Raw genomic sequence first — 19,256 nt, 5'->3', positions numbered from 1 at the left:
ACTTGTTACAGTGCCAACATAGCATGCCCACAATGTTCAGCAGAACAACAGCAGCAATACAAACCTTTTTCCTCCCTCCCATCCACTCACAGAGGCAGTCCCCCCAACTCCAGGACAGGCCGTCTCCAGCCTACATTGGACTCTCAGACATCAGACCTCCAACTTCCCCAGTGAAACTGTAGACCTGGGACTTGGGCCTCAACTCCTGGGTTTCAGTCTTTAGTATTTCTTTTTTACATATTTTATTTAATTTTTTTAAAGAAGAAATATAAGGACTCAATTAATACATATTGAAAAAAAATTAATTCAAATACATTAAGAAGTCCAAGAGAAAAAAAAGAACACCTATCCCAAAACACAGGAGACAGAGGAAAGAAAGGAGAGAAGAAGAAAGAAAAAAAAAGTAGGCATCCAGCTCTCAGAGTCAGTTTAAAATACAAATTTAAGAAACTAGCTTATAATAAGGGATATATTAATTTAAAAGAATTAAAATAAATAAGTTAAACAATCCGGGCATTTAAGTAATCGAAATATGGTTGCCAAATCTCAATGAACATAACGTATCCATTCCTAAGGGTAAAAGTAATCTTCTCAAGGGGTATACAACTTTGCGTTTCTTTCTTTCTTTTTCCATCTTTTTATTATCATTATTAATAACAACAAAATAAAATTGGTACATAGATAATGGGATTACAAACGTACATATTTCAACTAACTATAAAAGATTACAAGAACAATGATTACAGTATAAATGAGTATTCCCACATTGTAAATGATACAATATACAAATAGACAAGGCAAACCTAGGTGTATCATAATATAAAATAAAAAGAAATAAGAAAAAGGAAAAAAGACTAATCTAAAAATCTAATAACTAATAGAAGAAAAAACAAAAAAGAGAAAAAAAGAAAAAAAAGGGCTGTTTATAATATCTCACAAAAATACAAAATCATCAGTGTCGTCAACTCCGATCCTCTTGACATATATGAAATCAAAACTGGAAAATCAAATAGGCCTGGAACAGGGTCCTATTACATCATATGAAAATATTGAATAAATGGTCTCCATATCTTTTCAAATTTAGTAGAAGTGTCAAATACACCACTTCTAATTTTTTCTAAATTTAAACCTAACATAGTTTGAGAAAACCAATGAAATACAGTAGGAGGATTAATTTCCTTCCTATTCAACAAAATAGATCTTCTAGCCATTAGTGTAAGAAATGCAATCATTCGACAAGCGGAAGAAGATAAATGAAGTGACTCCATCATTGGTAAACCAAAAATTGCGGTAATAGGATGGGGTTGTAAATCAATGTCCAATACCGCAGAGATAATATCAAAAATATCTTTCCAATATTTTTTCAAAAGCAGACACAACCAGAACATATGAGTTAAAGACGCTATTTCAGATTGACATCTATCACAAATAGGATTTATAAAGGAATAAAAATGAGCCAATTTATCCTTGGACATATGAGCTCTGTGTACAATCTTAAACTGTATTAATGAATGTTTGGCACATATAGATGATGTATTAACTAATTGAAGAATTTTATCCCAATTCTCAATAGGAATAATAAGGTTAAGCTCTCTTTCCCAATCATTTTTTGTCTTATAAAGGGGCTCTGAACGTATCTTCATAATTATATTATAAAGTTTTGATATAAGCCCTTTCTGAAATGGGGTTTAATTCAAACAAATTCTCCAAAATGCCTGAAGACACAAAGTTTGGAAAAGTAGGAAGTACAGTATTTAAAAAATTTCTAATCTGTAAATATCTAAAAAAAATGAAATCTAGGCAAATTATATTTATTAGATAATTGCTCAAAAGACATAAAACAATTATCCAAAAATAAATCAGAAAATCGTAGTAATCCTTTAGTCTTCCAAGTCAAATAAGCTTGGTCTATAATTGAAGGGTGGAAAAAACAATTGGATACAATACAATACAATACAATACAATTGGATACAATAAAACAAACTGAGTCAACCCAAAAAATTTCCGAAATTGAAACCATATACGTAAAGTATGTTTAACTATCGGGTTGTCAATTCGTTTCGGCAATTTAGAAAGAGCAAAAGGGAGAGAAATCCCCAAAATAGAACCCAGTGCAAAACCTGGTACCGATTTAATTTCCAGGCTCACCCAATGAGGGCTAAAAGATCCATCCCAATCTTTCAACCAACATATCAAATATCTGATATTAACTGCCCAGTAATAAAATCTAAAATTAGGCAATGCTAATCCACCTTCCTTCTTTGCCTTCTGTAAGTATATTTTACCTAACCTGGGATTTTTATTCTGCCAAATATATGAGGAAATTTTTGAATCAACATTAGTGAAAAAAGATTTCGGAATAAAAATTGGTACCGCTTGAAAAATATATAAAAACTTGGGTAAAATAACCATCTTAATAGTGTTAATCCGACCTATCAGAGATAACGTTTCTTTATTTCAAGATCAATATGTACAAGGGAATTGGAATTCCATGTTACTGCTATGCATTTCCTGGCTACTGACAACTCAATTTTAATAAATTTGGATTTATTCCTGGGGAAGCTAGCTTTCAAAACTGCTAAATTCCCCAGAAGGAACAATTCTGGGTCTAGAGGGAAATCCATCCCCAGAATCTTTCCCAGTACCTCCCCCAAATCTATCCAAAAATATCTCAGTTTCGTACATAGCCAGGTGGAATGCTCAAAGGTACCAACATCTATGCCACACCCAAAACACTTGTCAGAAATTTCTGGTTTATTTTTATGTATTTTTTCAGCTGTGAGATATAACTGATGTAAAAAAATTAAAATGTATGATTCTGTATCTGGAGTTGATAAGGGTGGTAACACTATCCAAACCAGCATTGATAATCAATTACAATGCCTAAATCCGACTCCCATTTTTCCCTCGATCTGTATATACCTAATTTTGGGCATTGGTCCCAGAATAAAGAATACATATTAGAGATAAATTTAGTTGTATTCCCCTTTCGAATTAGAATCTCCATGTCTGAGCACCTTGGTAGGGCCAGTGATGGACCCAAACAGGCCCTCAAAAAAGATCATAATTGGAGATAGCAGAAGAATGTATTATTAGATAAATTATATTTATTTTTAAGTCCCTCAAAAGACATAAATTGCCTCTGTTGATTATAACAATCTTCAACGCACCTGATACCGTGTTGATACCAGGTGACTAGAAATTTATTACCCAGAGTCATGGGTATTAATCTATTCTGAGATAATGGCGTCTTTGAGGATATTCCTTTTTTTTCCCATAAATTGTTTAATTTTTTCCCAGATATAAATTACATGTCTCAGTAGAGGATTTTTTGTTTTTAATTAATTTGGAGTCACATTTATATATAAATTCTTCTGGCATCTCTTCTCCCAACATATGTAAGCCAATTGTAACCCAAGAAGGAATAGTTGTCTCATCAAAAAAAGAAGCAATAAAACATGCTTGTGCAGCTAAATAATATTTTTTAAAATCTGGTAATTTTAACCCTTCCAATTTATAGTCCCAGGTCAATTTTTCCATGGAGATTCTAGATACTTTACCCGACCATAAAAATAATTGAACATGTCCATTGAGAATCTTAAAAAAATTATTAGATAATAGGATAGGTAAAGACTGAAAAAAATACTGAAGTCTTGGCATTATCTTCATTTTTATACAGTTTATCCTGCCCATCATCTAAACTGAGTGCCATATTGGGCATAGTTTCCTTTACCTAAAGGTAAAATTTCACTTCTGTTCAAATTTATTTTATATCCCAAGACTATACCATAATTGTCCAGCAAGGTCCTAAGTCTTACCAAATAGCCGGCTGGGTCAGCCAAATATACTAAATGTCATCAGCAAATAAATTAATTTTATATTCTTCCTGGGCCACTTTAAACCCCTTTATGTCTGGATCCTGTCTAACAGCCTCAGCCAATGGCACTATTGCCAGAACAAATAGAGCTGGAGATAGTGGGCAACCTTGTCTACTAGATCTATGTAGAGAGAAACTGGTGAAATCTGCCCATTCGTAATTATTTTGGCCTTAGACTGGTGGTAAAGTGCTCTTATCTAATTTATGAATATTTGGCCTAGACCAAATTTTTCCATTGTTTTAAATAAAAAATCCCATTCAAGCCTATCAAAGGCCTTTTCAGCATCTAAAGCCGCTGCTACAGTCGGGTCCACCTTCGTCTTAGCTAAATGTAATATAGTCAATAGTCTGTCAATATTATCAGATTATCTATTTTTAATAAATCCTGTTTGATCAGATTTAATCAATTTTGGCAGATATTGAGCTAATCTATTAGCCAATGCCTTTGCTATAATTTTATAGTCCACATTTAAAAGTGAAATAGGCCTATAAGATGCTGATTTTAGCGGATCCTTATCCTTCTTAAGAATTAACATTATAATTGCTGATGAAAAGGATTCTGGTAGAGTATGGGTCTCCTCAGCCTGAGTCAGAACCCTCATAAAAAGGGGCATTAATTGATCCTTAAATTCTCTATAAAATTCAGGGGGGGAAACCATCATCCACCGGCGATTTATTAGCCTGTAGTAAGCCCAGGGCCTTTTCAATTTTATCTCTAGAAAAAGGGGCATTCAATTCTTCCTGATCTTGTTGACTCAATTTGGGAAGTTGTAAACTAGACAAGAAATCATCAATTTTCAATGAGTCACCCACTGATTCTGATATATAGTTCCGGATAGAACGGCTTAAAAGTTTCATTTATTTCTTTTGGCTTATATGAAATCTTGCCTTCCCCTGTTCGAATCGCATTTATTATTCTGGAGGTTTCTTCCACCCTCAATTGCCGAGATAATACTTTATGGGTTCTCTCTCCTAATTCATAATATTGTTGTTTTGATTTTAGTATCATTTTTTCTATTCTGTAGGTTTGTTTTGTGTTATATTCTAATTTTTTATAATTTTCCTCTGTTGTTGAATTCTGCCAATTTTTTTCTAATTGTGTTATTTCTTTCTCCAATTCATTTAATCCTGTTGTATATTTTTATACCCTTAACATATCCAATTATCTGTCCCCTTAAATAAGCTTTTAATGTGTCCCATAATAAAAAAAAAAATATTGGCAGTAGAGGGTGAGTTCATCTCACAGAACAGTTCTATTTGAGCTCTAATAAAACTGCAAAACTCTGGTCTTTTCAACAGCAAAGGATTAAAACACCATCTGTATAATGCTTTTTGTTTATCAGGCATTTCAAGTAATAAAATTAAAGGTGAATGATTCGAGAGTAGTCTGGCGGCATATTCTGTTTGAATGATCCTACTTTCTGTTTTAGCTGATATTAAAGATTCTAGAGTAGGAATCCTATTGTTTTGAATAGAAAGAGTAATCTCTTTCCCTTGGATGCTGCCATCTCCAAGCATCTATTATATTCAAGTCTTTCATGAAGGACAGGGTGGTTTTTGCTGCCCTGACCTTCACGACTTTTTTAACTGATCTATCTAAAATTGGATCCAGACAAAAATTGAAACCCCTCCAATTAAGTTATTTTCATATCCTTGAACAACTTTCAGAAAAATATTTTGAATAAATTTCTCGTCATCATAATTGGGGGCATATACATTCAAAAGTGTCCAGGATTCTGAATATATTTGACAGTTGACCATAACAAATCTTCTGGCCGGGTCCATGATAGTAGCCTTCACCTTCACTGACAGACAGACAACATACTTTATTGATCCCGAGGGAAATTGGGTTTTGTTACAGTCGTTACAGTCACACCAACCAAGAATAGTGTAGAAATATAGCAATATAAAACCATAAATAATTAAATAATAATAGGTAAATTATTCCACGTGGAAATAAGTCCAGGACCAGCCTATTGGCTCAGGGTGTCTGACACTCCAAGGGAGGAGTTGTAAAGTTTGATGGCCACAGGCAGGAATAACTTCCTATGACGCTCAGTGTTGCATCTCGGTGGAATGAGTCTCTGGCTGAACGTACTAATGTGCCTAACCAGTACATTATGGAGTGGATGGCAGACATTGTCCAAGATGGCATGCATCCTCTTTTCAGACAGCAACGTCAGAGAGTCCAGTTTCACCCCCACAACATCACTGGCCTTATGAATGAGTTTGTTGATTCTGTTGGTGTCTGCCACCCTCAGCCTGCTTCCCCAGCACACAACAGCAAACATGATAGCACTGGCCACCACAGACTCGTAGAACATCTTTAGCATCGTCCGGCAGATGTTAAAGGACCTCAGTCTCCTCAGGAAGTAGAGACGGCTCTGACCCTTCTTGTAGACAGCCTCCGTGTTCTTTGACCAGTCCAGTTTATTGTCAATTCGTATCCCCAGGTATTTGTAATCCTCCACCATGTCCACACTGACCCCTTGGATGGAAACAGGAGTCACCAGTGCCTTAGTCCTCCTCAGGTCCACCACCAGCTCCTTAGTCTTTTTCACATTAAGCTGCAGATGATTCTGCTCTCACCATGTGACAAAGTTTCCCACCGTAGCCCTGTACTCTGCCTCATCTCCCTTGCTGATGCATCCAACTATGGCAGAGTCATCAGAAAACTTCTGAAGATGGCAAGACTCTGTGCAGTAGTTGAAGTCCGAAGTGTAGATGGTGAAGTGAAAGGGAGACAGGACAGTCCCCTGTGGAGCCCCAGTGCTGCTGACCACTCTGTCTGACATACAGTGTTGCAAGTGCACTACTGTGGTCTGCCAGTCAGGTAATCAGTAATCCATGACACCAGGGAAGCATCCACCTGCATCACTGTCAGCTTCTCACCCGGGAGAGCAGGGCAGATGGTGTTGAATGCACTGAAGAAGTCAAAAAACATGACCCTCACAGTGCTCGTCGGCTTGTCCAGGTGGGCGTAGACACGGTTCAGCAGGTAGAAGATGGCATCCTCAACTCCTAGTCGGGGCTGCACTGGCAAATTCTTCCCTATCAATACTGCCACTCCTCTGGCTTTAGAATTAAAGTAGGACGCTATTACTTGACCAACCCATCCTCTCTTTAATTTGTTATGTTCTGTCACTGTAAGGAAACCAAAAAGGAAAGAAAATAAAAGAAAAAAAGATATCAAAAAAAGTTTTTTAAAAAAGGAGAAAAACCCTCCCAACTGGCGCTCCAAGTCCACGGCACCTTAACCCCTCTTACTATGGGGTCCGATGAACATTGCACTAAAGATGGACATTCTTTAACATGTAACATAATTAATCTTTTTTTTTAAAAAGAGAAAAAAAAGTACTACCCAATCCCCCAATAACTCCTTAATTAAACATCTGTAAAAAATAAATTATATTCCACACCCGTTATTACTAAATATCTGACATAATCTATAATATTGAAAGTAAATATCATTAATATAGCAGTATATCCAAATAAAGAAGAGAATTCAAAGAAATTTACTAAATATAAACCTAAATATTATAACTTAATACATATCCTGCATACAAAAAATTAAACATATCCAAAAAAAAGATATCTATATAATCAAAGTGATTTGTACTAGTTATAACAAAATTAGATGAACTATATAGTTCCTAAGTAGTATAATTCAAAAAGATCCAAAATAAAAGACTAAATAGATTTAATAGGAAATTAATATTCATAGTGATTCCCATCCATAATCGTATGGATTTTAAGTTCAATATTTTAAATCATAATAGTTTTCATCCATAATCATATTGATTCAAAGTTCAAGATTATAATGTTGTTAAAATTAATCTATATTAATAAAGAAAATCAAATAATCTTCATATATTTTGTCCAAGATGCATCTTTCTAGGCCTCTTGTTCCAGAAGATATTCAGGAAATGTCTCATATTTTTTGAATAAAGTTTATCGCCTCCTGGGGGTTAGTAAAAAATTTCCCCCTCCATTTGACGGAGTAATTCTCAGCTTTGCTGGATATAATAAAGAATATTGAAGACCTTTATTCTTTAATAACCTCCTTGTTAAGTCAAAGTCTTTCCTTTTTCTTAACAAGGCCACACTAATATCTGGAAAGAAGGATACCTTTCCCCCTTCAAACTCCAATAGGCCGTTTCTCTCTCTGGCCTCTATTGCTGTAGCTTGTAATACTTTTTGTTTATCTTGATACTTCATAAAGCATATAAGTATAGAACGCAGCCTTTGCTCTGGAAGTGGTTGGGGGAGTAAAGTCCTGTGTGCTCTTTCTATAATTAATTCTTTGTCAACATGCTTTTTCCCCAGAACTTTGAGGATCCATTCTTGAAAGAAAGTTACTGCATCTCTTCCTTCCAGTCCCTCTTTTAAACCCACTATTTTGATGTTATTTCTTCTGCTATAGTTTTCAAGGGAGTCCAGTTTATCCATTATTTTTACTTTCTCAATCTTCTAGGAACCTTTTTCTTTTTCTAGGTTTTGTAATCTATTTACAACATCCTTCGTATTATTTTCTAAATCCTGGGTTCACAAATTTAAAGATTCCAAAGTCTGCTTCATTTCCTTAGATTCTTGAATGATGAGGTCTAAATGTATCTTGAATTTGTCCATCTTACCGGTTAAAGTCTGGACTGCATCGGCCAACTCATGAATTGCGGCCGCGAAGTCACTGCCTGAGCCATCACCGCGTCGTGCAGCCGCAGTCTTCAGGCCTTCCGCAGGCTCAGAGAAACCGTCCGACGAGCAGGCCTCATCATGGCTCCCGCGTCTCTCAACTCCAGACGCCCCCGGGAGTGCAAGGCCAGCAGCACTAGCGCCAGTAGGATTTCCACGATTTTTCCTTTAAACCATTGCTTTTGTTAAAGTTACATGAGAGCTTTATAAACAGGTTGTAAAGAACTTTTTGTAGGAGTTATTCAGGGAAGCGCCCGATCAGTAGCACGACATCATGTGACCCCTCTCAATCTTTAGTATTGACACTGTTTACATGTCTGTCCTGCTTGGCTGTTATTAACTGCGAGTAAACAGCATCATGTAGAATTACTAAAGTGTTTATAGACTAGAAAATATGGTTTTTTAAAATTCTGTGCATTGCTAAGTCTCTTAAATTGTTGCTTATGTAAATCAAGTCTGTTGGAGATCGATACCTGCAGAAATTGAGACTTTGCAAAGATGAGATGATCTGTTTGGGTGCTTTGATTGAAATTACTTGAAAATACTGAATTTTCTCATATGCCAGCTCACTCATGGTTGATAGTGGTTATATTTATGGAACCTACACCTTACCACTTAATTTTTTTTAATTTTGTGGCAGAACTTTGTTTTGAGTTTTGTTCTGATTCTCTGGTTTTGGGAGCATTTAACTCACCTTTACTTTTGATGTTCAGTATTCTACTGACTCTGGGTCCTATCTTTATAATAAGGTTACTAAACTGCCATACTTGCCATTTAATATGTTTCTGTTGATTTCCCAGACTGATGAAGGATGCATTTGATATATAGCTGCAAAATTTTGATAAAACTGATACCCCATATCTCTTAGTGGATGCCCAAACTTTGGGGTGCTAAAACTCTGCTTAGTCAAAAATTAAGTTAGATATGTACCCTGTTGCAAAGCACTCTGAGGATAACTTTGCACAAGATGACATGATATACACATGATATCCTAGGTATCTTGAGAACCCTCCCAAAATGTTTTGGTTCAGTGGAAAAAAAACTCATACCTGCTTGACGCTGGGCTTTGTGTAGTGACACGGAATATTGCAAATGCTGGAATCTAGATCAACAAACAATCTGCTGGAGGAACTTGTCAGGTTGAGCAACATCTGTGGAGGTAGGGATGGAAGTGTGAACATTTTAGACTCAAACCCTGCTTCGGGACTGAGAGTGGAAAGGGAAATTGGCTGGTATAAAGAGGAGAGGGGGAGTAGTGAGATGGGCCAGTAGGTGATTGGTGGGCTGAGGATGGGAGAAGAATGACCATGATTGAAAATGAGATGGAAATCACGATGTACATAAATTCTGTATTCATTTTTTGCTGCTGGATCTTGTACAGGAAATTCATTTGCACATCACATGAATGTATGGAGCCTAAAGCCAATACTGATCATGTTGTTTATTGCACAACGTATAATTTTGGACAAGGCAGGTACCAGTTGAAGGTAACTGAAGATGGCTGCAGTCATTACTGCAGTTCTCGATTGGCTTCACCCATATTAGAAGCTACTGTACATCTTCAAAAAGTAAGTTAGCAAGCCATGCCACACCAGGCATGCAAGAGGGAACCCTGATTTTCTGATTCTGCACTTGGGGTGTTCACAGAAGAAAAGAGAAATTGTTCAAGTCTGGATTAAGAAAGCACTACTAAGATGGCTGCAGAATTGAGATTTCAAAGATTTGGATACAATATTCACAATGTTATATGCACAAGATGGCAGCACATTTAGTCACAGCGGCTACTCTGGCTCCAACTAATGGTGTAATTGTTCATCTTTTATTTCTTTCTTATGATCACACGACACTGCTGGATATTAAGAGCATCAAGTACTGCAACAAAGAGGTGGTCATGGGAGGCAAAGGAGCAGCTACAGGATTACTTTGAGTTGTTGGACTGGGCCATGTTCTGTGGATCTGAATGAATACACCATGGTTGTCAACGGACTTAGTAAAACAGTTGTAGATGAGTGTGTCCCCACAAAATCATTCAGAGTCTTCTGAAAGGGGAACCCCTGGATGAATCATCAGATCCGCAATCTGTTGAAGGCCAGATGAGGGGCATTCAAGTTTGGCAAACAAGTAAGATACGAGAGGGTCCAGGTACAATCTCCAGCATTTTGTGGAGATAGCACACACAAATGTGCACTGATCATGGCTTCTCAATTGGAGCTGAAATATCTGCACACATTTTGCTAATCTTGATGATCAGCCAAACTTCCAAATTATTATTTTTTTTGTATTTGCAGTTCATTCTTTTTTGCACACTGACCACCCAAGTTGCTGTGGTCTTTCATTGATTCTATTATGGTTGTTATTCCTTTATGAGTATGCACCTGAGAAAATAAATCTCAGGGTTGTATATGGTGACATATATATACTTCGATAATGAAGTTACTTTGAAGTCTACTTCACCAGTGAGTTGTTGGACAGTAGATGAGCTCCACAGCATGGGCTTATTGTGGACTGTGTTGTTGACTCCTAGTCACTCAGGGGGGCACTATCGGGAGTGGTGCTCAAGGAAGCAAAAACAAGAAAAGCGCGCTAGTATTCATGCGAGACTAAAGGTGAAACTCTTCAGGCCAGCTCTCACGCTGATTCTGGTTTCAAATGATCGATTGCTAGAAAATAAACTAGATTACTTGCATTGGAGACTGAATCAACATGAGGTGGACAGGTACAGTGCCAATAAAAAATATTCACTCTTCCTTGAAATTTTTCATGTTTTATTGTTTTACAACATTGATTCACAGTGGATTTAATTAGGCTTTTTTGACAGTGCTCAACAGAAGAAGACTCTTGTGTCAAAGTAAAAACAGATCTCTACAAAGCAATCTAAATGAATTATAAATATAAAACATGAAATAATTGATTGCATAAGTATTCAGCCCCTTTAATATGACACAACAAATCAACATTGGTGCAGCCAATTGGTTTTAGAAGTCACATGATTAGTTAAATGGAGGTCTGTTTTTGGAGACCAGTGTGCAGTCAAGGTGATTCAATTGGTTTTAGTAAAAATACACCTGTATACGGAAGGTCCAACTGCTGTTGAATCAGTATCCTGGCAAAAACTACACCATGAAGACAAAAGAATACTCCAAGCAACTCTACGGAATCCCTTCAAAGGTCAAATTTAATGTCAGAGAAATGTATACAACATACATCCTGAAATGCTTTTTCTTCACAAACATCCACAAAAACAGAGAAGCGCCCCAAAGAATAAACAACAGTTAAACATGAGAACCCTAAGAACCTCTCCAGTTCCCCACTCCCGCGCGTAAATGGCAGCAAGCAACGATCCCCCTTCCCCCACCAGCAATAAAAAGTGCACTGTCACCAAGCCCAGGTGTGTACTAAGCAATAGCAAAGACATAGACCAAAGTTACCCCAAAGGCTTCACATTTCATCTGACATTTTACAAACCACAGGTTCTCTCTCTTCCTGGCAAGGGAGAAGGAGGTGTCCCCAGTTTTACACTGAACGGGAGACATAACAACAACCTGCTGGTTTACGATGTTAAAAGTCCGTTTTGTTGCTTTTTTTTAGCTCTGTGTCCGAAGATCTCAAAGACCTCGGGTCTTCGGGCCCACGGTGAAAGATTTTTCGGCCTCCCCGATGACACACGAGTCTCTTGCCGTGACACCGACCCTCGATGCCCATCTCCAGAGCCCTGAGATCTTAGGCTTCCAAACATGATCGAGACTCTTAAGCCAAACCCTTGGCATGCTGAATAACGGCCAGTCATGGAACCCCGAGAATGGGTCCCATCCCTGCAAAGAATCAAAGCCTGTGTGTAACTCCAGGTCAGGGTCTTCAAAAGAACCCTGAAAGGGAAAAATAAAGATATTAAAGGTGGAAATACAGTTAATACAGCAAATACTTGTTAAGTCAAGCATCAAGAATGGAAAGAATATGGCACATCTGTAAATCTGCCTAGAGCAGGCTGTCCTAAAAAAAAAACTAAGTTACCATGCAAGAAGGGGCCTAGTGAGGGAGACCACCAAGAGACCTATGACAACTCTGGAGGAATTGCAAGCTTCACTGGCTGAGATGCGGGAGACTGTGCATACAACAACTGTTGCCCGGGTGTTTCACCAGTTGCAGCTTTATGGGAGAATGGCAAAAAACCACTGTTTGGGTGGGGGGGGGGGGGGGGAACGGAAACTCACATGAAATCTTGGCTAGAATTTGCCAGAAGGCATGTGGGAGACTCTGAAGTCAGCTGGCAGAAGGTTCTCTGGTCTGATGAAACAAAAATTGAGCATTTTGGCCATCAGACTAAACTGTGTGTTTGTCATAAGCCAAACACTGCACATCATCAAAAACACACTGTCCCTACTGTGAAACATGGCAGTGGCTGCATCATGCTGTGGGGATGCTTCACTGCAGCAGGTCCTGGAAGGCTTATGAAGGTAGAAGGTTAAATGAATACAGCAAAATACAGGGGAATCCTGGAGGAAAACCTGATGCAGTCTGCAAGAGAACTGCGACTTGAAAGAACATTTGTTTTCCAGCAAGACAATGACCTCAAGCATAAAGCCAAAGCTACATGGGAAAGGTGTAATAACAACAATATCCTGGAGTGGCCAAATCAGAGTCGAGACCTCAATCCAATTGAGAATTTGTAGCTGGACTTGAAAAGGTATGTTCACTCACGATCCCCATGCAGTCTGAAAGAGCTTGAGCAGTTTGTAAAGAATGGAGAAAAATTGCAGTGTCCAGATGTGCAAAGTTGATAAAGACCTATCCCCACAAACTCAAGGCTGTAATTCAAAGGTCTAATTTAAGATCAGTGGAGTGCCCCAAAGAATAAATGACTGTTAAATGTTAGAGCCCCAAAGACCACCCCCCAGCTCCTCTCCCTCCCACGTGTAAGCAGCAACAAGTAACAATCGCCCCTCTCCCCCTACCGGCAAAAAAAGCATCGGCACCCACCACTGAGCACTCAAGTGAGAGTAAAGCAATAGCAAAGGCACAGACTTGCAGTATTCCAAAGACTTTGTGTTTCACCTGGTATATGACATACCACAGTCTGGCTCTGTCTCTCTCTCTCTCTCACTCTCTCACCCTAATGAGGAAGAAGGAGGTGTCTCCGTTTTCCCAGTGAACGGGCAGACATAACCAACAACTCGCCGGTTTACGATATTAAAAGTATGTTATGTCACTTTTTTCGAGCTCTGTGCCCAAAGATCTCGAAGATCTTGGGTCTCTGGGCATGTAGCCGTAGATATTCCGACTCTCCTGCTGTGACGCTGACCCTTGACCTGCCCATCTCCAGGCCCCGAGACCCTAGGCTTCCAAATCCAAGGCTGAGCCCTTAGTGTGCCGAACAACAACGGCCAGTTATGAAACCCTGAGAGCGGATCCCATTTTTGCAAAGAACTGAAGTCAGCTTGTAACTCCAGGTCAGGGTCTTCAAAAGAACTCTGAAAGGGAAAAATAAAAATATTAAAGATTGAAATAGAGCTGTTTCTGAAGATGCAAGCAAAGGAGTTGCTGTTTAGTGCCATCATTACTCTGCTCCACCTTTGCTGCCAAAGGTGCAATTACCAAATACTGTCTTGAAGGGTGTAAGTAATTATGCAATCAATTATTCTGAGTTTAATAATTGAAATAAATTTAGACCAATTTGTGGAAATTTGTTTTCATTTTGACACGAAAGAGTCTTTTCTGTTAATTGTGTCAAAAAAGCAAAATTAAATCCACTGTGATTCAATGTTGTCAAACAATAACACATGAAAACTTCCAAGGGGGGTGAATACATTATAGGCACTGTACATTCTGACGAAAACATGGCTCTAGGGTACCATCCCTGAAGCGGGAATCCAGTTGAGGGTTTCATCTCTTTTCGGACCGACAGAATTCCTGTGATCGCTGGCAAGATGTATGTTTTTTTTTAATAAAAACTGGTGTTTGGACATTTCTGTAGTGATAACCCACTGTACATCTATGGGAGAGTTCTTAATGGTGAAGTGCAGGCCCTTTTACTGAGAGAGTTCACTGCTATTGTGAGTGTGGCTGAATACATCACCCCCTGTGCTAATGCTCGGGAAGCGCCATGTGATGTCTATGCACCATCAGTGACTTGCAAACTCACACCTTGATGGTTTCTCTGTTGTTGGTGACTTCAGCCATGCTAACTGAAAAAAACAGTTCTGCCTAAATTCTTAAGTATTCTGACTTTGCTATTAGATGTAAGGATGCATTAGACCTGGCTTAGACCAATAACCCTGCTTCATACAAAGCTGCTCCCCATCCCATGTCAGGTTCTCTGGCCATTTATCTACTATGCTAATTCCAGCAAACTGACCACTGATTAAACAGGTCAAACCACTGATTAAATGTGTCAAAGGGAGATAAAACACCTGGTCACGAGGAGCGGATGTTTGAGGTTTTTGAGGAATCTGAGCTGTTTCAGGCCAGGTGTTTGAAAATACGGAGTGGAAGATGTTCAGGGAGGCGGCTGCCTATGACCAATCAATGAATATGTGAGGTCAGTGCCCAGCTACATTGAGAACTGCATTGAGGATGTCATGGTTATTAAACACATCTATGTGAGGGCAAATCAGAAGCCATGGCTGACGGCAGAGGTCCAGGCACAGCTGAGAGATTGGGATGCTGCTTTGCGATTGGGCTATAAGACAGCTCCCAAGTCAGAAAGAGCTGCATTTTCCTATGCTATCAGGAAGGCAAAACAGGATTGTTGACAGAGAATATACAGCCACTTCCATGACACCAGAAAAATGAGGTGCATGTGGCAGGGCATTCAGACCATAATGGACTACAAGTCCACCCTGTGCATCAACCACAGTGACCCTTCTGTTCCTGATAGGTTGAATGTCATCCACGCTCGGTGGAGCAGGCATTCTGTCTGGCTGCAGCTGATGTGAAGAAGTCCCTAGCCAGGGTCAACCCACGTAAAGCTGCGGGGCTTTGGATGTACCTGGTTGGGTGCTGAGAATACTGTTCTGCAGATATCTTCAATATCTATCTGGAAGAGTCCACAATCCCCTCAAGCTTCAATGCAGCCACCATCATTTGGGACAAGAGAGCAATGAATACCATTAAGTGACCCTGACCGTAACATTCATGATGTGCTTTGAGCAGCTGGTTAAGGATCGCATTAAATCCCATCTTCCTACTACTTTGGACCTTTCAAGTTTGCTTGTTTCTTGATTCAGTCCACTGATGAAGCCATAGCCTCTGCATTCCACACTGTCTTGTCCCACCTGGAAAATGGTGCTTCTTTTTCTAGAGGCTATTTAATGACTTGAGCTCAGAATTTAATACTTCCATCCCTCAGAAGATGGCGAGTAAACTGTCCTTGTTTGGTTTCAGCACCTCCCTCTGTTAATAGATCTTGGACTTCTTGATATAAAGATCACATTTGGTCTGTGTTGACAGACAGGTGTAGCTCCATCATGCTGAGCACTGGTGCTCCCCAGAGCTGCGAGTTCAGCCCACTGCTGACACTTGACTGCATTTCTGGTTCCAGTTTGGACCGAGTCATCAAGTTCACAACTGAATCAACACTGGTTGATCTCATCAGCAATGATGACGAGACGGTGTACAAAGAGGAGGTAGAGCAGCTGATAGAATGACGCGAGCTCAACAACTTGAGTCTTACTGTGAATAAAACCCAAAGAGATTATTGTAGACCTTAGGAAGGTGCAGACTGACGACTCCTCACTGCACATACACAGCTCCTCCAAGGGGAGAGTTCGCACCAAGTTTCTGGGAGTGTACATAATGGATGATCTCATCTGGTCCCTCAACACCACCTCTTTGGTCAAGAAAGCACAGCACTTCCTGAGGAGGTTGAGGTGAGTAAGGCCCTGCCTCCATTTTAATCAATTTTTACAGGACCATCAAGACTGCCCTGATCAATTACATCACTGTTTGATACCAAAATTGCAAGGCATCTGACCATAAGTCCCTACCTACAAAGGATTGCAAGGGATGCTGAAAGGATTATTGGGTCTCTCTTCCACCCATCAAGAGCGCTGTATACACAGGGCCATTAGCATTGCCAGTGATCCCTCCTGTCTACTTAACAATCTAACAATTTCTTTGACCCCTCCCCACCCCCAACCATTAGGTTAATTTGCAAGTTGAGTCTGTGGTGAGAAAGGCAAATGTGATGTTAGCATTCATTTCAAGAGGACTAGAATATAAAAGCAAGGATGTAATGTTGAGACTTCATAAAGCACTGGTGAGGCCTCACTTGGAATAATGTGAGCAGTTTTGGGTCTCTTAGAAAGGATGTGTTGATGCTGGAGAGGGTTCAAAGGAGGTTCACGAAAATGATTCTAGGATTAAACAGCTTGTCATGTGAAGTGCATTTGATGGCTTTGGGCCCGTATTCACTAGTATTGATAGAGTGGATGTGGAGAGGATGTTTACTCTTGTGGGAGAATCTAAGACCAAAGGACACAGCCTCAGAATAGAGGGGCGTCCTTGACGATGGAGATGAGGAAGAATTTCTTTAGCTAGAGAGTAGTGAATCTGTGGGATTTGTTGCCACAGACAGCTGTGGAGGCTAAGTTTTTATGAATATTTAAGCTAGAGGTTGATAGTTTCTTGATTGGTCAAGGCATGATGGGATATAGGGAGAAGGCAGGAGTTTGGGGCTGAGAGGAATAATAGATTAGCCATGATGAAATATTGGAGCAGACTCAATGGGCCAAGTGGCCTAGTACTGCCCCTATATCTTATGGTCTTATGGTAATTTCAACTTAATGTTTATACACCACACCACATCCTTATATAACTTGGGTTCATGCTAAATAAACAACCATATTAAAAAAGCTGAGAATAAATATACTACCAGCTAATATACGTGAAGATCACATTATATAGCATGACAAAACAATTAACCTTGGAAACTGCTGATCACCAGGGATTTTCAAGTGCAGCAGTCTCTAGAGTTAACAGAAAATGGTGCAAAAAAACCAAAAACATCCGGTGAGTGGCAGTTCTGTGGGTGAAAGTGCCTTGTTAATGAGAGAGGTCAGAAGAGAATGGCCAGACTAATTTAAGCAGGACAGGAAGTCAACAGTAACTCACAAAAACCACCCTTTACCACAGTAGTATGCAGAGAAAATAGTGCTAGAAAATGATCACGATAGAAGATCCATCATGATTTTGACATATGGAAGAGGCAGTGGAAGTGATTAGACGACCTGCTCCTGTCCCTGTATCTTACAGTGGCATGCAAAGGTTTGGGCACCCCGGTCAAAATTTCTGTAACTGTGAATAGTTAAGTGAGTAGAAGATGATCTAATCTCCAAAAGTCATAAAGTTAAAGATGTTATGAACCCCATAACTGGGTCACTTACCAGCAAAGATAGAGAGGTCCGCTGAAGTCTGATGGTACCATTTTTAAATGTTTTTATTTATAAAGGGGCACAAAAGTAAGGTTAATACAAACTTTCAGATAATATACGTCGTCAATACTCAATCTAAAGCACGGGTATAGTAATAATCAACAATTCGAAGTAGCTCTATCGTTTGTCTAGGGGTAAAACTATTGTCCGATGGAAATATAAAAAGTCTCGCCAGTTCATGAAGGCTTTTAGCTGTTTGAGGGACCGCTGGGTTTTCACGTGTTGGAGAGAGAAAATAAACTTGCCAGCCTGTTGGACTCAAATCGTGGAATCGGGAACGTGAGTTCCCCGTTGTCAGTTCGGAATCCTTTTCGGGGTTATTAGCCACTCGATTCCCTAGCTAGGGGATCCAAATCACACGTGGCTCCTGAGCAGCTTCCTGTTCTTACGGGAGCGATGAGCGATGGTGTCTCCGTCTGGTGCGTCGCTGGAGTACCGCCTCCTGCAGTCTCCGTTTTATCATGGCTGGCAGATTTGTAAATGTCAATCAAGGTAGGGTGATACAATCCCCACCCCACATTGCCCGAGGGTGTCCATGTCCCTGATAGCTGGCACGTACTATAGACTTGCAATTCACACAGGTGCCTCTAAGAACAATGGTCAAATCCGTTGCATTGTCTCTCATTTCCTGGGTCCAAGACCCGAATTAATGGCGATCTTGCAATTCTCCGGAAGGAGGGGGCTGGTCCCGCACCCTTCGGCCCCTCAGAGCTGTGGTACATTCATAACAAAGATGAAACATTCTTTTAAACATTTTAAGCAAGATTAGTGTATTATTTTTGACTTGTACAATTTTAGAGTGGAAAAAAAAGGAAAGGAGCACCATGCAAAAGTTTGGGCACCCCTACAGATTTGAGCTCTCAGATAACTTTTACCAGTCTCAAACCTTAATTAGCTTGTTAGGGCTATGGCTTGTTCACAGTCATCGTTAGGAAAGGCCAGGTGATGCAAATTTCAAAGCTTTATAAATACCCTGACTCCTCAAACCTTGTCCCAAGAATCAGCAGCCATGGGCTCCTCTAAGCAGCTGCCGAGTGCTCTGAAAATTAAAATAAATGATGCCCAAAAAGCAGGAGAAGGCTATAAACAGATAGCAAAGTGTTTTCAGGTAGCCGTTTCCTCAGTTTGTAATGTAATTAAGAAATGGCAGTTAACAGAAATGCTAGAGGTCAAGTTGAGGTCTGGAAGACCAGGAAAACTTTCCAAGAGAACTGCTCGTAGGGTTGCTGGAAAGGCAAATCAAAACCCCTGTTTGACTG

The 19,256-nt window shown here is 39.5% G+C and overlaps 1 protein-coding gene across 6 annotated transcripts in view; it reads left to right on the top strand.

Moving 5' to 3' along the window:
- The window catches only part of ppp1r9a (protein phosphatase 1, regulatory subunit 9A), a 231,650-nt gene that overhangs the window by 58,285 nt on the left and 154,109 nt on the right, over window positions 1-19,256 (top strand). The gene's annotated exons all lie outside the window — the stretch shown is intronic.

The sequence above is a fragment of the Hemitrygon akajei genome, chromosome 8, assembly GCF_048418815.1.
Source record: "Hemitrygon akajei chromosome 8, sHemAka1.3, whole genome shotgun sequence".
Classification (NCBI taxonomy): Eukaryota; Metazoa; Chordata; class Chondrichthyes; order Myliobatiformes; family Dasyatidae; genus Hemitrygon; species Hemitrygon akajei.
Note: the sequence above shows the minus strand (reverse complement) of the source record. Positions and strands in the feature narration are given on the sequence as shown.